This window comes from Nycticebus coucang, chromosome 4 (genome assembly GCF_027406575.1).
Source record: "Nycticebus coucang isolate mNycCou1 chromosome 4, mNycCou1.pri, whole genome shotgun sequence".
NCBI lineage: Eukaryota > Metazoa > Chordata > Mammalia > Primates > Lorisidae > Nycticebus > Nycticebus coucang.
Window position 1 is genome coordinate 41780589 of NC_069783.1, and position 24662 is coordinate 41805250.

Genomic DNA, 24662 nt, shown 5'->3' on the forward strand with positions numbered 1-24662 from the left:
TTATCATATTTTATTCCTTTGAAACCAAGTCTTACTTTGCTGCCCAGGCTAATGTGCCATGGTGTCAGCCTAGTTCACAGCAACCTCCAACTCCTGGACTCAAGTGATCCTCCTGCCTCAGCCTCTTAAGTAGCTGGCAGTACAGGTGCCCACCATGACAAACAGCTAATTTTTTCTATATTTAGTAGAGATGGGGTCTCCGCTCTTGGCTCAGGCTGGTCTCAAACTCCTAAGTTCATGCATTCCTCTTACCTCAGCCTTCCAAAGTGCTACAATTATAGGTACTGAGCCACCCCACCTGGCCAGAAGTTTTAAATTTTGATGAAGTCCAATAATTACTCAATTTCTTTCCTTTATGATTCATGTTTTCTATAGCCTAAGAAATCTTTGCCTACCTAAAAACGGTATGTTACACTTTCTTTTAGAACAGTGGTTCTCAACCTTCCTAATGCCGTAACCCTTCAATATAGTTCCTGTGATCGCAACCCACAAGTGAGAACCACTGTTCTAGAAGCTTTATGGTTTTAGCTTTTACTTTGAAGTCCACAATCCATTTTTGGACTTTATATTGAAGTCCACAATCCTTTTAGACTCTACTTGTCAGTTCACTTACTCTCTTTCTCAGTCTCTCTCTGCCACAGTTTTTATTGCATTTATAATCAATTTGAAGAGAATTTCATTCTTATAACGTTGAATCTTCTATCAGCATAGCACATCTCTATTTCTTTACAGCATCTCCCTAATAAGAATGTAATATACAAATATAGAAAAAAAGAACCTTGACCTCTATGCCAAATCATACCCCCAAATTAACCAAAAATGGATTGAGGAGAGTAAAATGGATTACTTAACTGACAAGGAGAGTCTAAAAGGTATACAGATACATGAAGGGCCACAAGAGTAACAAATTTAATGTTAAAGAAGAATGAAGTTGGAGGACTTGGTCAAGACAGCTAAAAATATCCCAGAACTTGGGTAGTTAGGACTCTGGCGTGGAGGGAAGAAGTAAGCCAATAAAATAGAATAGAAAGTACAGTAACAGACATACAAAAACTTGATTTGTGAAACAGCTGATAATACAGACCACAGAGAAAAGTGTTGGTGTAAATGATTACCCATATGGACACAATTGAAATTGGATTCCAACCTCCTACTATATACAGAACTAAATTCCACTGAAATCAACACTTTAAAAGAGCATAAAGGAAAAAATACAAAACAACATTTTGTATTTTGAAAATTCAGAATTCTGCCCTATTCTTGGCATGACATTTCCCAATGACAACTCCAGGCAGCCTAGGTGACAAACCTTCCATTTAGCAGCCTGGCCAAAGGGTCCCTAGAAAATTCTAACTTAATTCTGCTTAGCACCTGAATTCTCCTGGAGGCCTGACTTGGTCCGAAATCATAAAATAATGACCACTTATTTGATTACAGGATTTGCTGAGTCTTTCCAAGGTGGCCATGGGAGACATAATAAGTCTCTGTAAGGTTTATAAAAATGCCTTGTCTCTCTTGCATCTGACCATTCTAGACAAAAAGTATGGTTGCAAGTAGGGGATAACAGAAAAAAAAGGTACAGTTATAACTACTGAAATGGGGCAGGTGATTTTGAGTCAGTGGAGAGGAGAACAACCTTGACAATGCATGGATGTTACAGGTCTCCGTTTTTTGAAAACAGAACAATCTTCACCAAGGAAAATGCTCTTCCGTGGCTCTCCCAAATTGTCATGAGCACATTAAATTTAACTAAAGGCAGAATCTGTCATCCTCTATCAGACGGCTCTAAGCACAGTTTGATTGCATTTCCCCTTATACCCTTACTGAGACGTCTAACAGAAATTGCCTGGCCTTGGCTCTAGGGCAATGGTTCTCAACCTTCCTAATGCTGTGGCCCTTTAATACAGTTCCTGTGGGTCGCGACCCACAGGTTGAGAACCGCTGCTCTAGGACCTGACCCTTCTAAACAAAACACCTGTTAATACCTCTGGAAGCCTTCCTACTTTCTGTAGCCATTGCTCAGTCATTGCAAAAGGCAGTAGAGTATCAGTCAGCTGTTGGTACTACAGGCAAACAGGACAGATTAGAATGACTACATATGAGCAGTCTCTCCAAAACCAAGAACTAGATTATTTGGACCGAATGAGGAACTTTAAGGTACCTGCTACCCTGTTTTCCCGAAAATAAGACATCCTCCGAAAATAAGACCTACTTACAGGAAAGATCAGGCGTCCCCTGAAAATAAGACCTAGCGCATCTTTAGGAGCACACCTTAAAATAAGACACTGTCTTATTTTCGGGGAAACAGGGTAGTAGTTAGGCCACATATGCTCCTCAACTAATGTAGGGAGCTCCCAAAATTATAAACAAAATGTTTGCTTTACGGAGGCAGTAGGTATGCCCCTGAGACTTTTAATAACTTGCCTCCCTCTCCCAAAACATAGTGACTTACACCTTAGGGGTGGTTTTAAGAGACTTTCCATTGTAAAAGAAGATACCAACAATAGTTCCTGTAGCCCTCTTATGACTAGGAGTATCTCTCCCAAATAAGACCATACTTGCTTATTTACAGAAGCCTCCCAGAGGTATAAGGGACTTGTTCTTTTTGCACACCCTGTGGTTGGTCATTCCTACTGTGAAGTCATCTAATTACAAAACATGGAGCCCAGGAACATGGAGCCCAGGGTTACAGTGAGCTATGATCATCCCATGGCTCTCCAGCCTGGGCAACAGAATGAGACCCTATCTCTTATAATAACAATATTTTTAAAAGATAATATAGAAATAAAGGATAAATGTCACTGAGTTTCTCACATTACTACACATGTTGCAAAGTGTAGTGACTGGCCTTTTCTAGACTCTATTCAAGGATTTTTATATGATAAACAGCCTTTGAAGATATGGTATCTCTCTCTGGAACAAAGGGCAGACATGTTTACTGCCCATTATAAAAGATTCATGTTCCGGGGCGGCGCCTGTGGCTCAGTGAGTAGGGCGCCAGCCCCATATGCCGAGGGTGGCGGGTTCAAACCCAGCCCCGGCCAAACTGCAACAAAAAAATAGCTGGGCGTTGTGGTGGGCGCCTGTAGTCCCAGCTGCTTGGGAGGCTGAGGCAAGAGAATCGCATAAGCCCAAGAGCTGGAGGTTGCCGTGAGTTGTGACGCCATGGCACTCTACCGAGGGCGGTACAGTGAGACTCTATCTCCACAAAAAAAAAAAAAAGATTCATGTTCCTTAACTGAGTTCTTTTCCTATAAAGCAACCCACTGCACATACAGATAACATTATCTATCCATCTCTACAATTCTTAACACTGCCCTGGGGGCACTAGAGCTTAGGACACTGGCACAAAAGTGCTGATACTCAGGTATTGGTACTGTTGTAACACACTACTCTTCATCTCTAAATTAGGTGTCTCATGTCTTCTACTAGCATCTATGAAATTGTGCCAAGCTAACTTAATAGCTTGCAAGGAGAGTGAAATCTAAGACCCTTTAAAGCTCTAGGCAAGAAGAGTATGCTAAAACAAAGCAAAGTAATTTGATAAAGTTTTAGATTCACAATAGTCTAAGATATGGAATCTTAAACTTCAAAATAGTAACAACTATGATTGAAATACATCAAAAAATAACAATGAGTTCATAATAATTCATTTTATTGGTCACCATTGGAAGCTTCTAGGATAGCAACTTAATATGTTAACAATTAATAGATAAAGAAAGAAAAACAATTGTACCCTCAATGAATCCCCAACAACAAAAAAAAAAAAGAAAGAAAAACATCCTGTATTCCTGTGATTTGTTCACCCCTTCCTATATTACATAGGAATAATTAAAGAAAATTCTTTCTAGAAGAATTCCAGCCAATAAATGGAGAAGAATAGAATTAGAAAAATTGCCATTTTACAACCTGTAATAAAAATAATAGGTCCAGGCAGTGATTATAAATAATAGCCAAAACTATTATGGGAAAGGTTGATAAGGAATGTCCTGATGGAAAAATCAAGATGGCACAACCTGACAGGAAACCACTGATCAATCTCAACATCACTAAAAGTGGAATTACTTTTAAATGCCTCGTGCATTAAACAGCACACATATTTTTTTTTTTTTTTTTTTTGTAGAGACAGAGTCTCACTTTATGGCCCTCGGTAGAGTGCCGTGGCGTCACCCAGCTCACAGCAACCTCCAACTCCTGGGCTTAAGCGATTCTCTTGCCTCAGCCTCCCGAGTAGCTGGGACTATAGGCGCCCGCCACAACGCCCGGCTATTTTTTGGTTTTGCAGTTTGGCCGGGGCCGGGCTTGAACCCGCCACCCTCGGCACATGGGGCCGGCGCCCTACCGACTGAGCCACAGGCGCCGCCCAACAGCACACATATTATCCATCAGTATTCCTGCCTAAAGAGAACTCAATTTGAATTTAATCAAGTCTCTAACTGTAAATTCCTTAGCAAAATTCCTTATATAAAGGAATAGAAGAACAAGTTAAATAACACTACAAGAAAGCTGGCTGGGAGCAGTGGCTCGTGTCTGTAAATCCTAGCACTCTGGGAGGCCAAGGCAGGTGGACTGCCTAAGCTCAGAAGTTTGAGATCAGCCTGAGCAAGAGTGAGACCCCGTCTCTACCAAAAATAAAAAAACTAGCCAGGCAGTGTGACCGGTTCCTATAGTTCCAGCTACTTGGGAGGCCAAGGCAAGAGGATCTCTTGAGTCCAAGAGTTTGAGGTTGCTGTGAGCTATGACAGCACTCTATCCAGGGCGACAAAATAAGATTCTGTCTTAAACAAACAAACAAACAAACAAACAACAACAAAGAGAAAACTACAAGAAAGCACTCAATCATAGCCAGAATTTTGAACATTATATAGGAAAATTACCAGGTTTCACTTGCAGAGGAATAGAATAAAATGTTACAGAATAACAAAGACTTAAGAGACCAAGAAACTTAAAAGACTCAAGAACTTAAAAAGACTAAATGCAATGTTTGGATGTTGTCTGGATCCTAATTCTAACAAACTAACTACATAAAGATATTTCTAGGACAATAAGGAAATTTTAAATATTAAGAAATTATTCGGGGCGGCACCTGTGGCTCAGTGGGTAGGGCGCCGGTCCCATATGCCGGAGGTGGCGGGTTCAAACCCAGCCCCGGCCAAAAAAAAAAAAAAAAAAAAAAGGCCCTCAGCCAGTGCCCAGCCATGTCCTTGGATTTCCCAGCTTTCTGAATTGTAAGAAATAAATTTCAAAAAAAAAGAAATTATTAACTTTGTTAGGTGTGATAACAGCATGGCACTATTTCTTTTAAACTCCTTTATCACTCAGTAATGCATACTGAAGTATTTACAGGAAAATAAATACTCTATTATTATGTATAACTCCTAATAAATACCTCCTTTAAAGGGGGGTAAGAAACAGATAAAATAAGATTAGCAAAATGTTGGTCATCGCTAAAGCTGAGCAATAGATACACAGAGGTTAATTACACTATTCATTTTGATATGTTGAAAATTTTCACAATAAAAAATTAAAAAAATAAAAAGATAAGCCACAAATAGAACATTTGTATGCATGTATCTACGAATTACAAAATCAGTATTCACAATATATGAAGACCTCCAGTGAATTAACAAAAGACAAACAATTCAATATAAAAATGGACAAACTTACCAAAATACAATTCACAGAAGATAAACATTAGTGGCCAAGAAACATTTAAAAAGGTGCTCAACTACGCCAAGAGACTATTTTATATCCTCAAATTGGCAAAGACTAAAAAGTCCGACAATATCAAGTAGTGAAACTTTTCAACACTGAGGCTGGAAATGAAAATTACACAATTACAACAATTGTGAAACATAATTTGAGATTTTCTTAAAAGCCAGAGATATGTTTACCCAGTGACTCAAAAATGCCAGTTTACATAAACAGAGAAGAGCATGGGTTGAGCATGGGTACCACAGGCTTGTACAAGCATATGCATAGCAGCTGTTTGTCCAACATCAAAAGAGTGAACAAACCATAGTAGAGTCCCCAGGCCTGTGGTAGGTATGTTCCAAGACGCCTAGTGGATGCCTGAAACCAACAAAGTACCAAACTAAACACAGTATACAGTAATGTGTTTTCGCATACACACACAGTTGTAGTAAAGTTTAATTTACAAATGAGGCACGTTAAGAGATTTACAATAATAATCATAAAAATATACTGTAATAAAAGTTAAGTGAATGTGGTCTCTCTCTAAATATCTTATTGTACTGTACTCACACTTACTGCGAGGATATAAGATAGTAAAATGTCTACATGATGTAAGCATTATAACACAGTATTTAAAACCCATGAACTGTTTATTTCTAGAATTTTCCATTTAATATTTTCAAACTACTATTGACTGCAGGTAACTGAAAATGCAGAATGTGAAACCACAAATATCCTTATCCACGGTTTCAGTTACTCACAATCAAAAGTGTTCCAAAAACATTAAATGGCAAATTCCAGAAATAATTTATAAGTTTTAAATGCATATCATTCTGAGTAGCATCAGGAAATTTCTTTCTGTCCTACTTTACGCTGCCCAGGACATGATTCATCCTTCTGTCCGGCGTTATCCACACTCTACATGTCACCAGCCACTTACTCACTTAGTAGCCAACTCAGTTATCAGATCAACTGTCTCAGTATCGCAGTGCTTGTGTTTAGCTAACTTTTCTTAATAATGGCCCCAAAGCATAGGAGTAATGATACTGGCATATTGTTACAATTGTTCCATTTTATTATTAATTATTGTTGTTAATGTCTTATCATGACTAACTTAAAAGTAAACTTTCTCACAGTTATGTATACAGGGGAAAAAAATAGTAGATATAGATATATGATTTAGTACACTCTATGGTTTCAGGCATCCATTGAAAGGTATGCCTTACAGATAAGGACAGACTATTGTAATAGTCCCTTTTTTAAGGTAGGTGGTAGATACAAAGTGCTTATTACATTCTTATTCTTTAAACCATACACACACATTTTATATTCTTTTGTACCTATTTCATACTCAGTAAATCAAACTTATTACAAAAGAAAGTTCCTATTCCTTTTCCAAATTACAGACCCATCAAACATTTATTGGATTTTTTATCCAAAAAATGCTCTTTCCTTTTTTATTTATTAGATAGTTTTATGGAAAAGGTAATAAATGCAAATGTTAAAAATATACACTAGCCCCACCCAGTGTCCCTAATAGACAACTATATAATAGTATTCTAAAGTACTCAACTTTCCCTTTGAAAAACTTCAGTGAATACAAGTACATGCTTAATAGTTTTTGCTCCCATAGATAAGCATATATTTTCTGCACATTAATTTTTTTCTAAACTATATCTGTAAAATCACTCAATATAAGGCACATTGATTTATTTTTTTCCATTTAATGGCTACAGAGTAATCTATAGTATGGTTAACTCTAATTTACTTAATCACTAAGGATAGGCCTTTTGGTTATTACCAGTCTTTTGCTACTACAAATGATTACATGTATAAATTCTCTTGTTTTTTTTTTTTATTTGAGATACTATATATTGAATTTCTTTTTGCTAACATGTGCACTACTAAGATATACATCCATATTATTATAGAATGTTTTATAGCAATAAAAAGGTCAGCATGATGCAGTACACAGAAAGATTTCATAGAAATCTTCATTGAATTATTGGTTTGGGGGGGGCTTTTTTTTTTTTTTTTAGACAGAGTCTTACTATGTCACCCTCAGTAGAGTGCCATGGCATCACAGATCACAGCAACCTCAAATTCTTGGGCTTAGGCGATTCTCTTCCCTCAACCTCCCAAGTAGATGGGGACTATAGGCACCCAGCTATTTTTTTTATTGCAGCTGTCATTGTTGTTTAACTGGCCCAGGCCAGGCTCGAACCGGCCAGCCTCGGTGCATGTAGCTGGCGCCGTAACGACTGTGCTATGGGCACTGAGCCTGAATCTTTGTTTTTCATTATTTATTTTATTATTATTTTTTTGCTTTTCCAAAAATATGGAACACTTCACAAATTTGCATGTCATCCTTGCACAGGGGCCATGCCAATCTTCTCTGCATCATTCCAATTTTAGTGTATGTGCTGCCGAAGAAAGCACTTTATTTTTTTTTATTGTTGGGGATTCATTGAGGGTACAAAGAACCAGGTTACATTGATTACGTTTGCTAGGTAAAGTCCCTCTTATAATTGTGTCCCTCCCCCAAAACGTTTGTCACACACCATGCCTCCCTCCCTTTCTCTGATTTCCCTTTCCCCCACCCCTCACCATGCACTAGGCCATTAATTGTCCTCATATCAGAATTGAGTACATAGGATTCTTGTTTTTCCATTCTTGTGATGCTTTACTAAGAATAATGTGTTCTACTTCCATCCAGGTTAATGCAAAAGATGTAACGTCTCCATTCCTTTTAATGGCTGAATAGTATTCCATGGTATACATATACCACAGCTTGTTAATCCATTCCTGGGTTGGTGGGCATTTAGGCTGTTTCAACATTTTGGCAATTGTAAATTAAGCTGCAATAAACAGTCTAGCGCAAGTGTCCTTATGGTAAAAGGAATTTTTTTTCTTCTGGGTAGATGCCCAATAATGGGATTGTAGGATCAAATGGGAGGTCTAGTTTGAGTTCTTTGAGGGTTCTCCATACTTCCTTCCAAAACAGTTGTATTAGTTTGCAGTCCCACCAGCAGCTTAAAAGTGTTCCCTTCTCTCAACATCCACGCCAGTATCTGCAGTTTTGAAATTTTGTGATGTGGGCCATTCTCACTGGGATTGATGATAACTCAGGGTGGTTTTGATTTCCATTTCTCTAATAATTAGGGACAATGAGCATTTTTTTCAAATGTTTGTTAGCCATTCGTCTGTCTTCTTTACAGAAGGTTCTACTCATGTCTCTTGCCCCTGATTTAAGGGATTGTTGGCTCTTTTTATATTGATTAATTTGAGTTCTCTGTAGATCCCAATTATCAAGCTTTTTTCTGATTCAAAACATGCAACTATCCCTTCCCATTGTGTAGGTTGTCTATTTGCTTTGGTTGTTGTCTCCTTAGCTGTATAGAAGCTTTTCAGTTTAATTAAGTCCCATCTGTTTACTTTTGTTGTTATTACAATTGTCATGGAAGTCTTCATCGTAAACTCTTTCCCCAGACCAATATCTTCAAGTGTTTTTCCCATGTTTTCCTTTCAGGATTTTTATCATTTCATGCCTTAAATTTAGATCTTGAATCAATTTTTGTGAGTGGAGAAAGGTGCAGGTCCAGTTTCAGTCTTTTACATGTGGCTATCCAGTTCTCCCAGCAAATTCTCTTGTAAATAAATTGCCCATCTGAGACTTGCAGGGTGAATGTTTTACCCAGGAAGAAAGGAAAACCATTCCACTACAGGTCACTGCTAGATTCTTTATGACCTCAACATAAAACTGTCAAGGACATCAGTTTCCATTCTTAGTTCCATCCTTGGCTTTTGATTTTGTAAAGAGGAGACACTTGAAGGTAAATCTGTATGCGCTCAGTACTGGGATCCCTGAGTATACTTGCCCATACAGAATCCCTCCATCTACAACCAAAAAGGGCCAAGGGATGTGTCTCCTAGAGGAATGAATTATTAATATCCAGGGGAATAAGTAACTTGTTAAAAGCCTGATATCTCGTGGGCGGTGCCTATGGTTCAGTGAGTAGTGCACCAGCCCTTTTACTGAGGATGGCAGGTTCAAATCCTGCCCCGGCCAAACTGCAACAAAAAATAGCTGGGCATTGTGGCAGGCACCTGTAGTCCCAGCTATTCGGGAGGCTAAGGCAAGACAATCATCTAAGCCCAAGAGCTGGAGGTTGCTGTGAGCTGTGATACCATAGCACTCTACCAAGGGCAACAAAGTGAGACTCTTCTCTAAAAAAAAAAAAAAAAAAAGTCTGATATCTCTTGTTAAAAAACAAGCATTCTCACTTATATAGACTATATGATTCTACTGATATGATCTAGAAACTGTCCTAGTAGACAACTGGCTCTGCTGACCACAATACTCCCAAAGAAAAGGGCTACAGAACTACTATTCTAAGATTAAAGACATTATTTTAACTGAATTAAAGCTAACTGTCCCAAACAGCAAATTACACATAATTCAGTTAACTTTACCAACTCATCCATTTTGGAAGGTATACAAAGAAGGTACCTTACTCAAAGGTAAACATTTGATGAACATCTTAGCTAATTCTTTTATAATATTGTAGGAACTAGGTAGGTTCTTTACTACATCTTTTCAAAAATGAACTGTTAAAACGGTAGCCATGCTTGATAGTATAGGACTATGAAGCATCAACTATACATTTGTCAGGGCTTAAGAACAACCTCAGGGAACACTGATCTTGCTGAAGCACTCTGAGAATATAGGAAGTATCCTTCTATTCTAACATACCAAGGCTCCTCAATACAGTAGGAAAATGTTGACCCTACTTCTGGTTCAGCTCACCTAAAAGGCAAGAGTTCCAATTTACTGCAAAAACAAAAGAGCTGAGCTCATATACTTGCCAGGGAGCACCATCTCAACTCTGTACTAGCCAAAAGCTAGTAAAAACTCAGCTAAATATTTATGAAGTGGCCTAAAGGATATGCAAAATTAACAATTCTTGTGTGTAATGAAACAGAGATTCATGAGGTAGCAGGTAAGAGGATATCAGAATTATCTAAGGGGAATAGTCAAACTTCTCTCAGCTCTACTCAACTACACCAAAAGGTCAGCATCTTGAATCCAGAGCTTAGGCCGACAATATACCAACAACAGCCTTCAATCAACCATAACTACATTAGCTTTTATGGTTATATTGAGTTAAGAATCACGTTTATTATAGTGCCTCTAAGTGAAGGAATTGCATAGGTTCTGCGCTGCCTATATAGGTCTATAATATAGCCTGACTTTAAAAGGCCAAGATCATGGGACCACTTTAAGTATACTTTAATTTCTCTTCTCTGGGGGAATATGTGAATCTTTTCTCTCTTGTTGCTTGATCAGAACTGTGATATAATTGTATTTTTCTCACAGAAGTAGTAATATTTTTAAAAGTACCTACATAAGGCATGTTGAGCTAGGTCCTAAGGGAGATAATAACAAAAAACAGTCACTGCTCTTGCAACTTAAAATGTAGTTAGGAAGACAAGGTACATACATACATTGTAACTAATAACATACAGCAAACCACTCTGAGGCAAATGAATAATGCTTACCCTAAAAGTTCAGAGTTTGAAAAGATTATCATTGGGCTTCAGAGGTTATGGAAAGTTCTCTGAGGGAAACAGAAATCAAGATAAGCCTTGAAGGCTCAGTGCCCCTAGCTCAGTGAGTAGGGCGCCAGGCGGGTTTGAGCACGGCCCAGGCTTGCTAAACAACGACAACTGCAACAAAAAAAAATAGCTCAGCGTGGTGGCAGGTGCCTGTAGTCCCAGCTACTTGGGAGGCTGAGGCAAAAGAATTGGTTAAGCCCAAAAGTTGGAGGTTGCTGTGAACTGTGACAGCACAGCAATCTACCAAGGGTGACATAGTGAGACTCTGTCTCAAAAGAAATAAAAAGATAAGCCTTGAAAACTTGGTAAGAATGGATTAAAAAGAGAAGACAACAGGAGGGGGGAGGTAAATAAGGTGGCTGGATGATAAGAAGACTTCATAACAAGAGTAGGTAGAAAAGATAGGTTGGTATAAAACTCTTTAGCAATTAGAGTACCAAACTAAGCTTCACCTATATCTTACAGGCTTTGAAAGTTTCTGAACAGGAGACATGTGACAAAAGGAAATGGACGAGGCTAGAGAAAGAGTATAAACATGATGATCCCAATACATGGTCACTCAATGTGTACCTTACCACTTCAAATAGAGATTCCTATAGGCAAAGGACCATACCTTACGCTTCCTGATATTCCTCTTCACTAGAACAATACTAGCAAATTTCAGTTGCAATAAAGGAATAAATATTAGCCAGAAAAGAAAAAAATTCTAATATAGTTGACTTCAAACTTACACTTTATGATTTTTTTTCTTCTCCCAAGGACTGGTACCTACCCAACTGCCACCTAACTTCTCAAGCCCAGAAACTCTCCACGCATACAATCAACCAGCAAATCTTGCACTTCCTACCTCCAAAGCATCTACTGATCACCATCTCCATTGCTGCCACCCCAAGTCCGATTGCTATTACTACATTTCTTTTACTCAATCTCTTTGCTTCCCATCAGTCTCCCCTTCAATTTAATTCTCTGCTGTGGTTAAGTGTTCTATTTCCAAAACACAGTCTAAACTCCTTAGTCTGGTAACTGACTCAGTTGTTCAAATATGTTTTACCTCTGCATCTTTATAATCTAGCCAAATAGAAAATATTGTACCTTCTGCCAGGAGTACTTCTGCTCCTACACCCCCAACCCCCATTCCTACCCCTCATGACATACTAATTCCAAATAACTTCAAGTTTTGACCTAGGCAGATTTCCCCCAGGAAATATTCTCTGATGTCAAGTTGAGTTAGGTGCCTGTCCTCAGTTCTACACTACAACCTGTGCTTTCACTGTCATAGCATCTTGCCTGCTGCCTATTTCTCCTACCAGACAGCTAACTTCTTTCTTCCCACAGTATCTCAGACGCTAAGTATGATGCCCAGTTGACAGCTGGTGCCCAATAAACAGTTGCTGAGTAAGTAAAGCAAAACAAAAGGGCTGAGCCCTCAAGACACACAGGAGAAAAGGAATTATGACTAAGATGGTAAACATGAATAATTTCATTAAGTGCATCATCAGCTACAGATCTAACACCATTTAGAATCATCATTTGAGTATGATAAGTCACTCAATGTGTACCTTACCACTTCAAATAGAGATTTCTATAGGCAAAGGACCATACCTTATGCTTCCTCATAAATTGAGTATCCTGCCATGGTTTGAAATTTACTTAAATACAAACAGATAAAGCTTGTCTCACAGGTTTACAAACAGTTCAAGTTGAGTCTACCCAAACAATCAAATAGGCTGATATGTTACCTCCACAGATATAGTAAGCCCTGGGGGTAAATTCTCCAGTGACAGGCATTCAAACCTGTTTATCTGTGTAATCAAAAACTAGACCAGCAACTTCATGAAAACAATAGAAGTGATAACCAAAAAGGTAAAACCAAACCTCAAGTTAAGTTCAGACTCGCAGGAAGGAAGAAAAAAAAAAAAAAAAGATAATCAAAAATTGTGAATGGAGTAAGACACAAAGACATAGGTAAAAACAAATAAGTCAAGATAAAAGGTGAGAATGAAGCAGGCTTAAAGTCAAAAGTGTCAGATTATGCAAAAGAGGCGATTTTTCCCTATCACACCAGGTAAGGACAGCCTGAGGAGAAGTCCTGGGAAAAACACAGAAGCTACTTGCAGAACTCCACTTGCCTAGAGTCAAGTATAAGGAACCAAGCGCAAGAGTGGCTGTGACATCAACCAACAAAGCACTCCTCAACCTGACATGTTCACCACTGGACTCCACAGAGGCCAAACAGGGCCTGGAACAAAGCAGGCAGACAACAGAGGATTATCGAATCAATGAAATGCCTTCCTGGCACAATTTTGTTTTACTTTTAAACCTTTATAAAAATTATTCTAGCACCACTTACTTGTTAATTGAATGAAAATTAGTCCACAAAGAACACTGAGAAGAAAACTCTAAAAACCACAAATTTACCACCCAAATTTAGCCACCAGTCTAATGTTTTATGTCTATCCACCTATACCACTCTCCTCCTGATACATTGTTCTATAAACTGTTTTACACTTAACAATTTATAAAGAATTGCTCCCTATCAATCTGAATCCATTTCAACATAGTAGCCTCTGTCTGTTACATTCTCTGTGCTGCTTCTGTACTTGAAGACATGTCTGTCCACAGGATCCTTCAGGGGACTGAAGACAACAAGCTAGAGCAACTTCCCCCCACCAGAGCTATAAACCCGTGTGAAAGACAGTCCCTAATCCAGCTACGAGCTTCCCCTTTGCCATTCCACATCTAATCGTGGTACTGCCAAGGGTCTAGTTCTTTTTTTTTTTTATTTGATTATTTCATATTTTATTTTTAATTTTGAGACAGGGTCTTACACTGTCATCCAAGCTATAGTGCAATGGTGTCAGCCTAGTTCACAGCAATCTCAAACTCCTGAGCTCAAGCGATCCTCCTGCTTCAGCCTCCTGAGTAGCTAGGGCTACAAGTACCCACCATAACACCTGGCTCATTTTCTTTTCTTTTTTTTTATTGTTAAATCATAGCTGTGTACATTAATGCAATCATGCGGCACCATACACTGGTTTTATAGATCGTTTGACACATTTTCATCACACTGGTTAACATAGCCTTCCTGGCATTTTCTCAGTTATTGTGTTAAGACATTTATAATCTACATTTACTAAATTTCACATGTACCCTTGTAAGATGCACTGTAGGTGTAGTCCCACCAATCATCCTCCCTCCGTCCATCCTAACCCCTCCCTCTCCTCCCTCTCCCTTTTCCCCCTATTATTAGGTTATAACTGGGTTATAGCTTTCATGTGAAAGCCAAAAATTAGTTTCATAGTAGGGCTGAGTACATTGGATACTTTTTCTTCCATTCTTTTTTTTTTTTACCTTCTTTTCTTTCTATTAATATTAAATCATAGCTGTGTACATTAATGCGATCATGGGGCACCATACATTGGTTTTATAAACAGTTTCACACATTTTCATCACACTGGTTAACATAGCCTTCCTGGCATTTTCTTAGTTATTGTGTTAAGACAATTATATTCTACATTTACTAAGTTTCACATGTACCCTTGTAAGATGCACCACAGGTGTAATCTGACCTATCGCCCTCCCTCCGCCCATCCTCCCCCCCACCTTCCCCTCCCTCTCCCCATTCACCATATTCTTAGGTTATATAACTGGGTTATAGCTTTCATATGAAAGCCAAAACTTAGTTTCATAGTAAGGCTGAGGACATTGGATACTTTTTCTTCCATTCTTGAGATACCTTACTAAGAAGAATATGTTCCAGCTCAATCCATGTAAATATGAAAGAGGTAAAGTCTCCATCTTTCTTTAAGGTTGCATAATATTAAATGGTGTACATATACCACAATTCATGAATCCATTCGTGGATCGATGGGCACTTGGGCTTTTTCCATGACTTAGCAATTATAAATTGGGCTGCAATAAACATTCTGGTACAAATATCTTTGTTATGATGTGATTTTTTGGTCTTCTGGGTATATACCTGGTAGAGGAATTATAGGATTGAATGGCACATCTATTTTTAGATCTCTAAGTGTTCTCCAAACATCCTTCCAAAAGGAATGTATTAACTTGCATTCCCACCAACAGTGTAGAAATGTTCCCTTTTCTCCACATCTACGCCAACATCTCTGGTTTTGGGATTTTCTTACGTGGGCTATTCTTACTAGGGTTAGGTGATATCTCAAAGTAGTTTTGATTTGCATTTCTCTGATGATTAAAGATGATGAGCATTTTTCATATGTCTGTAGGCCTTGCACCTGTCTTCTTCAGAGAAGTTTCTCTTCAAGTCGCTTGCCAAGTCTGCGATGGGATCACTTGTTCTTTTCATGCTTATACGTTTGAGTTCTCTGTGTATTCTGGTTATTAAAACTTTGTCGGAGACATAACCTGCAAGTATCTTCTCCCATTCTGAGGGCTGTTTGCTTGCTTTACTTACTGTGTTTTTAGCTGTGCAGAAGCTTTTTAGTTTAATCAGGTCCCAGTAGTGTATTTTTGAAGCAGTTTCAATTGCCCGGGGGGTCCCCGTCATAAAATCCCAGACCAATTTCTTCAAGGGATTTCCCTGCACTCTCTTCTAGTATTTTTATAGTTTCATGTCTTAAGTTTAAATCTTTAATCCAGTGAGAGTCTATCTTAGTTAATGGTGAAAGGTGTAGGTCCAGTTTCAGTCTTCTGCAGGTTGCCAGCCAGTTCACACAACACCATTTGTTAAATAGGGAAGCTTTTCCCCACTGAATGTTTTTAATTGGCTTGTCAAAGATCAAATAATGGTAAGTAGCTGGATTCATCTCTTGGTTCTCTATTCTGTTCCAGACATCTACTTCTCTGTTTTTGTGCCAGTACTATGCTGTTTGGATCACTATCGATTTATAGTATAGTCTGAGGTCTGGTAGCTTGATTCCTCCTGCTTTGTTTTTATTTCTGGGTAATGTCTTGGCTATTCGAGGTTTTTTCTGATTCCATATAAAACGAAGTATTATTATTTCAAGATCTTTAAAGTATGACAGTGGAGCTTTAATAGGGATTGCATTAAAATTGTATATTGCTTTGGGTAGTATGGACATTTTAACAATGTTGATTCTTCCCAGCCATGAGCATGGTATGTTTTTCCATTTGTTAACATTTTCAGCTACTTCTTTTCTTAAGAGTTTCATAGTTCTCTTTATAGAGATCTTTCACATCCTTTGTTAGATAAACTCCCAAATATTTCATCTTCTTTGGCACTACTGTGAAAGGGATAGAGTTCTTAACTGTATCTTCAGCTTGACTATTGTTGGTATATATAAAAGGCTATTGATTTATGAATGTTGATTTTGTAACATGAGACGCTGCTGAATTCCTTGATCACTTCTAAGAGTTTTGTAGTAGACTCCCTCGTGTTTTCCAGACATACAATCACATCATCTGTGAAGAGCGAAAGTTTGATCTCTTCTGACCCTATATGGATACGCTTGATAGCCTTTTCTTCCCTAATTGTGATGGCTAAAACTTCAATTACAATGTTAAAGAGCAATGGAGACAATGGGCAGCCTTGTCTGGTTCCTGATCTGAGTGGAAATGATTTCAATTTAACTCCATTCAATACGATATTGGATGTGGGTTTGCTGTACATGGCCTCTATCAGTTAGAGAAATGTCCCTTCTATACCAATTTTCTTAAGTGTTCTAATCATGAAGGGATATTGGATATTATCAAAAGCTTTTTCTGCATCAATTGAGAGAATCATATGGACTTTGTTCTTTAATTTGTTTATGTGCTGAATTATACTTACAGATTTAAGTATATTGAACCAGCCTTGAGACCCTGGGATAAAACCGACTTGGTCATGATGTATAATTTGTTTGATGTGTTGCTGGATTCTGCTTGTTAGGATCTTGTTGAATATTTTTGCATCATATTCATTAGTGATATAGGTCTGTAATTTTCTTTTTTTGTTGAGTCTTTTCCTGGTTTGGGGATCAGGGTGATGTTTGCTTCATAGAACGTGTTAGGTAGTCTTCCTTTTATTTCTTTTTCTACATTTTGGAACAAGTTGAGTAATACAGGTGCTAGTTCATCTTTAAAGGTTTGGTAGAATTCTGACGTGAAGCCATCTGGTCTCGGGTTTTTCTTTTTAGGGAGATTTTGAATGGTTGATGCTATTTCAGAACTTGATATGGGCCTGTTCAACATTTCCACTTGATTCTGGATAAGTCTAGGAAGGTAACGTACTTCCAAGTATTTGTCAATTTCCTTCAGATTTTCATATTTCTGAGAATAAAGTTTCTTGTAATATTCATTAAGGATTTTTTTTTGAATTTCTGAGCAATCTGTTATTTCGTTGTTGTCGTTTCTGATTGATGAAATTAGAGATTTTACTTTTTCCTGGTAAGGTTGGCCAAAGGTTTATCTATTTTATTGACCTTTTCAAAAAACCAACTTTTTGATTTATTGATCTGTTGTACAATTCTTTTGTTTTCAATTTCATTTAATTCTGCTCTAATATTGGTTATTTCTTTTCTTCTACCTGGTTTGGGGTTGGAATGTTCTTCCTTTTCCAGTTGCTTGAGATGTCCCATTAAGTTGTTAACTTCCTGTCTTCCCATTCTCATGAGGAAGGCTTGCAGTGCTATAAATTTCCCTCTTATGACTGCCTCTGCAGTATCCCAGAGGTTCTGATAATTCGTGTCTTCATTGTCATTTTGTTCCAATAATTTGGCAATTTCTTTCTTAATCTCATCTCTGACCCAGCTATCATTCAGCATAAGGTTATTTGACTTCCATGTTTTTGTATGAGTATGCTGATTCCTGTTGTTACTGAGTTCAACTTTTATTCCATGGTGGTCTGAGAAGATGCAAGGAATAATTTCTATTCCTTTAAATTTGCTGAGGTTATCCTAGTGACCTAAGATGTGATCGATCTTGGAGTATCTCTCAGTATGGGCTGATGAGAAGTCTGTGTATTCAGTTTTGTTGGGATGAAATGTTCTGTAGATGTCTGCTAAATCCAAATGTTGGATGGTTAGGTTTAAATCTAAAATGTCTTTGCTCACCTTCTTATTGGAAGATGTATCCAACACAGCCAAAGGAGTGTTGAAATCTCTGACTATTATGGAGCTGGAGGAAATCCAGTTGCTCATATGTTACAGTTTTGCTTATAAATTGAGGTGCATTCTGTTGGGGTGCATAAATATTAATAATTGAAATCTCATCATATTGAGTATTACTCTTAACAAATAAGAAGTGACCATTCTTATCCTTCCTTACTTTTGTTGGTTTAATACCTATTGTATCTGCAAATAGAATTGCAACACCTGCTATTTTCTGATTTCCATTTGCCTGAAATATGGACGACCATCCTTTCACCCTGAGTCTATATTTACCTTTAAGGTAAGATGAGATTCTTATATGCAGCAAATATCTGGCCTGAGTTTTTGTATCCAGTCAGCCAAACTGTGCCTCTTTAGAGGAAAGTTTAAGCCATTCACATTAATGGTGAATATTGATAAGTCTGGTAAAATTTTGTGTATTGAGTTTTGAAAGTCCAGTGGACATTTTTAATCCTTTCACTACTGTGGAAGTTGGAGTTTGATCAAAAGTTTCTGAGTGAGTTTACTTTTGTGGTAGAGGATTCGGCTGGTCATTATGAAGAATAGGTCTGAGAATATCCTGAAGAGCTGGTTTGGTTATGGCAAATTTCTTCAACATATGAATGTCATTAAAGTATTTAATTTCTCCATCATAAATAAAACTCAGTTTAGCTGGGTACAGGATCCAGGCTTGAAAGTTATTTTGCTTTAGGAGATTATGATGACCACCCTCTTTTGGCTTGAAAAGTTTCAGCAGAGAGATCTGCCATCATACTAATATTCTTCCCTTTGTAGGTAATGGATTTCTTGCATCTGGCTGCTTTCAGAATTTTCTCCTTCATATTAACTTTAGTGAGGTTAATTATGATATGCCTGGGGGATGTCTTATTCGGATTGAGTCGTGATGGGGTTCTGAAACTGTTTGCTATCTGAATTTCACAATCTCTTGGCTGTCTGGAAAATTCTCTTTCGTCATTTCACGGAGAAGGGCCTCTGTGCCCTGCAAGGCCACTTCATCACTTTCAGGGATTCCAACGAGGCGGATATTAGCCTTCTTCGAATTATCCCACAGCTCTCTGAAAGAATGATCCGTTTTTGCTCTCCATTTCTCTTCCTCTTTGAGAGTTTGGGAGCATTCAAAGGCTTTGTCTTCAATGTCAGAAAGCCTTTCTTCTGCTTGCTCCACTCTGTTAGTGAGGGATTCTACTGTATTTTTCAGATCTTTGAGGGCTGAAAATTCTTGCTTCAGTGTGTCAAAATCTTTGGTGGTTTTGTCTTTAAATTCGTTAAATTCTTGAGACAACTTTTGAATTTCTCCTCAAATTTCTAATTCCAACTTTTGAATTGCTCCTCGAATTTCTAATTCCAAATTTTCCTCCACTCTATTAATCTTGTTTGCAATCCAAATTCTGAATTCGATTTCTGACATCTCGCCCAGCTGTTTATGAATGGGATCTTCAGTTACATCTGCCAAATCTTTCCTTGGTCGGGGGTGGGGGGGTTAATCTATTCTGGTTATTCATGTTACCAGAGTTTTTCCAATGATTCCGCCCCATGATTGTTTTACACTATTTGGTATTTTCCCCTGGAGCTTTGTCAAGGACCCGTACAGTGCTATGGCCTGAGAAACTGGGGACCTGTTTGGTGTACTGTGGCTAAGTGGTTCTGTCTTGTTTTCAGCTTGTCTCTGTTCGACCCTAGTGAAACAGTTTCTCTGGGTTGAAGTCTCAGCCATGGAGAAATACCAGCCATTAAGTCATCCTGCCCCCCATAGGCAACAATTGGAAAAGGAAAATCAAACCTTCCTACAACCACACACCCAGGGCACCACTTGAATAGTCCTTGGGCGATTAGCTCAGTTCAAAAGGTCCAAATCAATTGTCTCAGTCAGCACCTGTCTCAGGTGGGAGAGTTTAAAAGGTCTCTGACAACTGGATTGCAGGGGTCTGGTTACAACTCAGATATGGCTTGCTCCCGTGCTCCATGGAGTCAGGAGGAGCCACCCAGCAAATAGATTAGTATGGGAAGGTTGATGCCTCCTTCCCCACCTTGCACCTCTGTCACACCCAGTCACTGATGGCCCCACAGGGCTGTGACCCAGTTGCCTCTAGTAAACAGATACTTCAGGCGTTTGCACATGCCTGAAACACAAGGATATCTATTTCTGGTCAGCCAGTCTGCTGTGCTCTGCCTCTATCCAGCAGGGGGAGGAGAGGCCTGACAACCTCGGGCGCTTGATGGAGGCTGGGAGGGTGTTCACTCAGTTCCAGCCCCGCCCCTGATTGATGATACTGACAGAACAGAATAGAACAACTTTGTGGGAATTTCTGAGCCTGCTAAATTCCCCTGCAGAAGAGAAGCTGTTTTGAGTTTCCAGAGCCTGCGCCTCAGGCCCTGTCTTTGCTCCTGCAGGTTTGTATTCGGTTAGCTGTCAGTTCTAGCCTCCTGCCTTCCTTTGTCTATAGGCTGACAATCCCCTGAGGGCCGGGTGCATCTTAGGCTCAGTAAAGTGGTCCTCTGGGTCAGCCCTGCCCTGGGAACTTCCTGGTTCTGCACGTGGGTTTCTAGTCCCCACGCTCCAGCCAGGCAAACCCTTTACTCACGGGACGTGCATTTCTGACCCAGATCTGTTCCGCGGTGGTTGCCACCTGAGATGATGCCCGGCCTCCTCTGGTTGCCCAGGGAGACAGGGTGTCTGGCTTCGGAATATCCGGGAGTGAGCCCTATTGCTGCCAAAAACGGCTGCTGCCCTGCACCTTGGGGCACCGCCACTCCAGCGTGGTTCCCTCTCAGCCGACCGTCCTCTCCTCGCTCCCATGCCACAGAATCAGCACTGACCAGCTGCAGTCTAGGCCCTGTCCACACCCTTCAAGAAATCACCCAAGAATCTGGACTCCTGGGGGACAGGCCTCCAGACCCCAGAGTGAGAGTGGAGGGGAGTGCTAGGAGCTCAGAACTGCAGGTAGAGAATATATACAGTTCTATACAGTTTTATGCCTGGCAGGAGAACGCCATGGCACCCTAGTACGGGAGGTAGGTCCAGTTTTTAGAGTGTCTCTCCCATGGAGTGTTGTGGGAGGACCTTTGAACTCTACTCGTTTTTTTGTGGGGTACTCTGAGCCATTCTCATGGGGGAGGGGACTCCCGTCCGCTTGGTGATGGATTTTGTACCTTTTGTTTGTATCCTTGGGGTCACAGCTCACCTCAGCATGGTTGATGTGCATTCTTCAACCTTCTCTCTTGGTGCACCTCTAATCTATTAGGTCACTTGCTAAATTTCTGTCCTTTAACTCTCCTTCTGGACGGGAGCGTCTGTGGAAAGCTGGCTTCAGTCAGCCATCTTGTCTCTGCCCTCAAGCGTCTAGTTCTTGAGTTTTAAGAGTATCTAAGCTTTGGCCATTACACTAGGCTTTGAATCCAGCCTGCCATCTAACAGCCTAGAAAAATCTTTACTAAAATCAAGTTTCTATTTCTTTTAGAAAACCTGTCCTTGAGATTTGCCACACATACGAAAAGCTAAAATACCAAAAGCACATGCTTCTGAGCTTAAGAAAAGCATCCTGATGATAACTACCATGCAATTATTAAAAAGCATCTGGTGAAATGTGTTAAAAGGAAAAAAGAAGGTACTTTCAATCCCCAGTTCCTACATACACAGCCTACATCATTCTTAATCATCTCAAGAACATCATCAACAGAGTGATACATAAAGGTGCAAAAAGACAAGCAAAGACATGCAGGAGCAAGGAACTGCACAGTGTGGGTTATACCTAGTTTAAAAAAACAAACAAATAAACAAACAAAAATGGACGTATTCACAGGCCATCGAGCAAACATCATAAAACTGGTCATTAGATGGAAACAAACACTGAATGCAAAAGCTTATGGAAACCCAGTAAACTATTGAAATTGAGCTATTCCCTAGATTCTGGTCTATAAAACTATCCCAGATGAGAAATGTCAGCTAAGGATTTGTGTCTCCTTGCCATAGTGATTGCTAATAAAAAGAGCAAGCCATCTTGAGAAAAACAATACCCCTCAAAGGAAACAAACCTACAAAGACAAAGTGCACACACGCACTTCCAAAAAGAAGATCAATTTGCAAGCCAAGAAACTAGAAACAACTAACAAAAAGAAATCAGGATTTGGAATCCCACCAGGAGGACAATTTCTGATTCTGGACAGCACCTATGGTCAAGTGGGTAGGGCGCCGGCCCCATATGCTGGAGGTGGCAGGTTCAAACCCAGCCCTGGCCAAAAAATAAATAAATAAATAAATAAAAGCTACTGACAAGCCCAAGAGTTTGAGGTTGCTGTGACGCCCCGGCACTCTACCAAGGGCGACACTGAGACTGTCTTAAAAAAAATAATTAACAACAACGACAATTTCTGATTCTGTTCTTAGAATCTTCTCCCCACTTCTGACTGGGTTAACACCATCATTTCCCCCTAGAGTAGTTAACTGGAGAATGAATGATTAGAAAGAAGGGCTTTTAGAAGTTTCCTAGTCAGAATCTCACACTCAACAGCCCGTGTAATCACAGCGATGGTACTTCTACCAGGAAATCCTTTTAATAATCTTTAGGCAAACCACATAAGAAGTTGAAGGAAAGCCATCTTCCTCAAGGCTTCTATTATAAGTGCACTGGCTCTAATCCTATCTCTTCTCAGTTTCTTTGTTTCTCTTCCAATCCTCAGTAGATAGCCAAGAGTTTCTCGACTTACTGCTTTTTTTTCTTTTATTTTCAAATTAATATGAGAGTACAAACGATTAGCTTACATTATTTGCCTTTGTTAGGTAAAGTCCAAGTAGTAATTGAGCGCTTCACATAGGAGGTATCATATACCCTTACACTGTGTCCATTAAGTGATGGTGCACCAAACTCCTTCCCTCTTCCTCCTACTCCCCTACTTCATTCTGGTTGTATTTTTCCCTCATGTGAGCATGTAGTTGTGCATCTACTAGTTTCCTATTAGTATTAAGTACATTAGATACTTGTTTTACAATCTTGTGATACTTCAATAAGGAGAATGTTCTTCAACTTCATCCAGGTAAACATAAAAGATATAAAGTCTCCATCTTTCTTTACGGCTGAATAGTATTCCATGGTATAGCTTATACCACAGTTTATCAATCCATTCATGGGTTGATGGGCATTTAGGTTACTTTCACATTTTGTCGACTGTGAACTGAGCGGTGATAAACATTCTAATGCAAATGTCCTTCTGGTAAATGTTTTGTTTTGTTTTTTTACTTCTGCCTAGATATGTAGTAATGGGATTACAGGATCAAATGGAAGGTGTACTTTTAGCTCTTTGAGGATTCTCCATACGAGTTTTGAAAAAAAGGCTGTATTAGTTTGCAATCCCACCAACAGTGTAAAAGTGTTCCTTTCTCTCTATATCTATGCCAGCATCTGTAGCTTTGGGATTTTGTGATGTGGGTATATTCTCACTGGGGTTAGGTAATATCTCAAGGTGGTTTGATTTTACATTTCTCTGGTGATTAGACTTGCTGCTTTTCTAATCCTTTTCTTTTTAGGAGCTGCTTTTGAGATGGAGAATTCACAAATCACTAAGTTGACTATTATGGAAGAAAGTGAAACAAAGGCATGGCTCTGAAGTGCCCTGCCATTCTCCCTGCAAGTCACCAATCCAAGCATGAGCCACAAAACACATTTCCACTCATTATACAGCCCGCTTGGTAAGTAAAGATGAATTTCTTGAACTCCTCATGTGTGCAATGGCCCACTTAGCTTGCATGGATTTTTTACCTCAGGAATTGATTTTTAGAAAACAGTTCCTGTTGTATCCCATCAACTCTAAAATCTTAGAATCAAGTAATCTCTAATAGTTTAATTCAATAATCATTGTCTAAATAGCCTGTGATTGACTTATTTCCAAAGATGGCCCAGAACTCTGAGCTTCCCTTGAATGTGCATGCCTCCCTCCCTTTTAATAAGGTGAGTCTACTTCCCTACTCCTTGACTGCACAATGCCAGTGACTTAGTCTGATCAACAGAAGGCAGTGGAAGTGATACTGAGCTAGTTCTGCCTTAAGCTTTCAAAGGCAAGGCAGATGCTGCATTCACCCTCCTGGAGCTCTGACTATCCGTCTGAAAAGAATCCCCATCAGCCCCCCATCAATTATGCCCCAACTTCCAGTTCCAGATAGGTGAGTATGAAGTCACATTGGTCATCCCAACCCCAGTGGAGGTCTCAGATGAACACTCATCATCATCTGAGTGATGCCATGTGACATCACATGGTGAAGAAAAACCATGG

The 24662-nt window shown here is 39.2% G+C and overlaps 1 protein-coding gene and 1 non-coding gene across 4 annotated transcripts in view; both read right to left on the reverse strand.

Annotated features, from left to right (window-relative positions):
• THADA (THADA armadillo repeat containing) overlaps positions 1-24662 on the reverse strand; it is a 372355-nt gene that overhangs the window by 189008 nt on the left and 158685 nt on the right. The gene's annotated exons all lie outside the window — the stretch shown is intronic.
• Positions 8027-8133, reverse strand: LOC128585109 (U6 spliceosomal RNA). The gene has a single exon (XR_008379855.1). It is a non-coding gene; the product is annotated as a U6 spliceosomal RNA (small nuclear RNA).